The sequence below is a fragment of the Petromyzon marinus genome, chromosome 64 (genome assembly GCF_048934315.1).
Source record: "Petromyzon marinus isolate PM22_M1 ecotype Great Lakes invasive population chromosome 64, UKy_Petmar_22M1.pri1.0, whole genome shotgun sequence".
NCBI classification, from domain to species: domain Eukaryota; kingdom Metazoa; phylum Chordata; class Hyperoartia; order Petromyzontiformes; family Petromyzontidae; genus Petromyzon; species Petromyzon marinus.
The window spans coordinates 6,419,856-6,424,140 of NC_133730.1; positions in this window are offsets into that span (position 1 = coordinate 6,419,856).

Genomic DNA, 4,285 nt, shown 5'->3' on the forward strand with positions numbered 1-4,285 from the left:
TCCCTTCTACGTGGTGACTTTACCGAAAGAAACAAGAATATCGTTGAGGAGACTTTTATTTTATTTTTGTTAAAAAAAATATTTCTGTTAAAAATAAAATAAAATAAAAAATGTTTTGCTAAACATGGCGAGTTCCTTCAAACACGTCTTGTGGCTTCTGGGCATCCTCCTAATCCATCGTGGGGAGCAGCCAGAAATGTCCGCGGTCGAGAACTCCACGACAACCTTCTACGAGTTGATGAACAACAACAACCACCACCACAACCACCGCGAGTTAATTAAAAACTTAAACCGAGCGTCTCTCCAGGACGAGTTGATGAACAACAACAACAACCACCACCACCACCGCGAGTTAATTAAACTTAAACCGAGCGTCTCTCCAGGACGAGTTGATGAACAACAACAACCACCACCACCGCGAGTTAATTAAAAACTTAAACCGAGCGTCTGTCCAGGACGAGTTGATGAACAACAACAACCACCACCGCGAGTTAATTAAAAACTTAAACCGAGCGTCTGTCCAGGACGAGTTGATGAACAACAACCACCACCACCGCGAGTTAATTAAAAACTTAAACCGAGCGTCTGTCCAGGACGAGTTGATGAACAACAACAACCACAACAACCACCGCGAGTTAATTAAAAACTTAAACCGAGCGTCTCTCCAGGACGAGTTGATGAACAACAACAACCACAACAACCACCGCGAGTTAATTAAAAACTTAAACCGAGCGTCTCTCCAGGACGAGTTGATGAACAACAACAACCACCACCACCGCTGAGCGTCTCTCCAGGACGAGTTGATGAACAACAACAACCACCACCACCACAACCACCACCGAGCGTCTCTCCAGGACGGCGTCGTTGCACGCCGCGTGGGAGGGAGGGCGACCTGGACAGGTAAGGAGCAGGGCCACCCCCCCTCCCTGTAGCAGCCCCCCCCCCTCCCTGTAGCAGGGCCACCTCCCTCCCCCCACGTAGCAGGCCCCCCCCCCCCCCCCCCACGTAGCAGGGCCCCCACCCCCCCACGTAGCAGTGCCCCCCCCCCACGTAGCAGTGCCCCCCCCCCTGTAGCAGGGCTCCCCCCCCCACGTAGTTCATAGTTCTATTTATTTTGGTATAGCCCTGTGAGCCATTCGGCTCTTGAATCGGGTGCAACCGCAACAAACAAAAAACTAAAACACGAACAATAAACACATCTTAAAGTGACTACTTTGTGTGTTGACTGTGCAAACAGAAAATCCAGGACACAAAAAAAACATCAAAACATCAAAATAAGGCCATCAGCCTAACACCGTACTACAATAAACAAAAACATGGCCAAACCACACAAAAAAACCAGCGAGGCGACACACGGACGGACATCACAAACAGCACACACAACAATGTCAAAACCGCACGGAGGCAGCAATGAATCTCCCTGGCTTTAATCGTTTTGATAAGATTGGGACATGCGCACTGACCAGATGAATGTGGACTGAGAGGAGGAAGAGAGTGGTGGGAGATGCGTTGGGAGATGGGGAGTTCGATATCTATCGGGAGAGACCAAGGACGCATGGAGTCGGGAGATTTACAGAGATGTCATCATAGAAGGCTGTAAGCATCTGTTTGGAGATGCACCAGGAGGAGGCATGCTTATTATTTTAACTGGGCTATTGTATACGTGTGTATTATGGTAACGATTGATGATACCAAGCGTTGGTAATCATGGAAGTGTGTGTACAGATGATGTGGGTGTTGTATATTATAATTTATGATGACTGTGATCGTGATGGTGATCGCGGTCATTACCAGCAGCAGCGATGATGCTGTGATATTCCTTATGGATAGTGGACAGTTAAGATTATTAAGATGACGAAGATATCGATCATGGTGATTTAATACGAGAGACGATGATGCTACTGCTGCTGCTGATGTTGCTGCTCGATGATGATGTGGTGCTCTAAGACTCGCGCAGATGATTTGTGTGCTTGCAAATTCCCTGCGGGGAATCCCCACGTAAATATTCCCATAGACCACTGCGCGCTGTGCAATCCGAGGGTTCAACAACCATCGCCAACCATCATCATCACCACCACCAACATAAATCATTATCAACACTGTCGTCATAATCATCAGCTCCTGCAGCAGCAACATCACCACCACCTCGGCCAGGACCACCATCATGACAATATAACTTACTGTGCACCGTTATTGTCGTCAACGTGCCACCATCACCACCATTACCACCACCACCACTACCATCATCACCACCATCATCATCACCATCATCATTAACATAGTGGACAATATCGCCATCACCACCACCACCATCAACACTCTCTCACCTGACCTGGCGATGGCCCGCCTCTCGTTCCGTCCCTCTTCCTCCCCCCTCTTCTCTCTCCATCTCCTCTTTTTGTTTCGCCTTCCCACTCCTCTTCAGTGACGAGCTTCTTCCTCCCTCTGCTGCTGCTGCTTTCAGTGCCCCTCTCTCCCTGTGCCATGCCTCTGTCACTGTCTCTCTCTCCCTGTGCCATGCCTCTCTCCCTGTGCCATGCCTCTCTCCCTGTCCCTCTCTCCCTGTGCCATGCCTCTGTCACTGCCCCTCTCTCCCTGTGCCATGCCTCTGTCACTGTCCCTCTCTCTCTCTCTGTGCCATGCCTCTCTCCCTGTCCCTCTCTCCCTGTCCCTCTCTCCCTGTGCCATGCCTCTGTCACTGTCCCTCTCTCTCTCCCTGTGCCATGCCTCTCTCCCTGTGCCATGCCTCTGTCACTGTCCCTCTCTCCCTGTGCCATGCCTCTCTCTCTGTGCCATGCCTCTGTCACTGCCCCTCTCTCCCTGTCCCTCTCTCCCTGTGCCATGCCTCTGTCACTGTCCCTCTCTCCCTGTGCCATGCCTCTCTCCCTGCCCGCCTCTGTCACTGCCCCTCTCTCGTTTTTTTCAAGGATCAGAAGAAACAAGATGCTCGGTGTATTCGGCAACTTGGTTCCGTTCATCATTTCGGTTTTGTTTGTGTTTTGTTTAATGCTTTGTTTTACGTAACCCCCACCCCCTTGTCTTTTCTAGAAGGAATTTGTTTTTACTTCAACATATTTTTTTTGTTTTTTCTTCACGCCGTGCCGGGGGGCAGAGCCACGAGCGGCCGTCGCGTAACGTCGTCACCCGCTACGTCCTCGAAACGCTTTCCTTGGTGGTCGTCGCGATGCTGCTGCTACTACTGCTGCTACTCCTGTTACTCCTGTTACTACTCCTGCTGCTACTACTACTCAAGGCACGAGGCCCCCTCGTGCCGTGAGGCTCCCTCGTGCCTTGAGGCCCCCTCGTGCCTCGAGGCCCCCCGTACCGCGAGGCGGAGCGTGTGGACTGCTCAGTGCACTACCGCTCCGGTTGCATCAGCGAGCAGGAACGGAAGCAGCACTCCTCCACGATGCCGCCCGCCCCGGCGCCCGCCCCGGCCCTCGCTCGGTCGCGCCACGTAGAGCCCCTCGGTGCCGCACACGAACTGCAGCGCCCCCCACCAGCTCGGAGCCGCAGAGCGTCTTGGCCGAGCAGGGTTCGCACCGCAGCGTGGCGCACGGCACCAGCGCCAGCCACGCCACAGCCTGGCCGAGGCGGTGCGGACGCGGCTGGCGGCTTGAGTGGAGGAGGCTCGTGGCGATGGGGGAGCGGTGCCGCCCCTGCTTGCTGCTGCTGCTGCCGTGATCGCGGTGAGGGTAAGAACGCCGTGGCTCCCTCCACTTGCCGACTTTCAGCCCCCTCACGCCTCGCTCCTTCCCTCACCGCCTCTCTATCGCCTCAACTCCGCACCTCAAATCACGTAGCAGGGCCACCACCCCTACCCCCAACCCCCCCTCCACGTAGCAGGGCCACCCCCCCCCCCCCAACGCGACGGGGCTCCCAAGGCAGCGGCCCCCATGTAACCCATCCACCCCCCCCCGCCACCGTCTCACGTTGTCTACGTTGTCCGTCTGCTGCTGTCCCAACAGAACCGACGAGACCTCGGCCGTCTACAACGTCCTGGATCAACGTCCCTTCGGCAGACTCCCACCGTGGACCAAAGTCGAAGCCTCCGACCGCCTCAACGTTCTGTGCCACGTCGTCATCACCCTCGTGCGGCTGTGCCTCTCTGTGCGTCGCAAGGCGGGCGAGCGGTCAGAAGCGCGCGTTGAGATCACCGACATTATTATTAGTATTATTATTTTGGCTGCTGTGAATGTCCAAATGATGGGCCGCTTTGTTGATCTATCACTTTGTGGCCAAGTTGCTTCTAAGAAAATAAGTTAATGGCTCAAGTGGGCTTGGC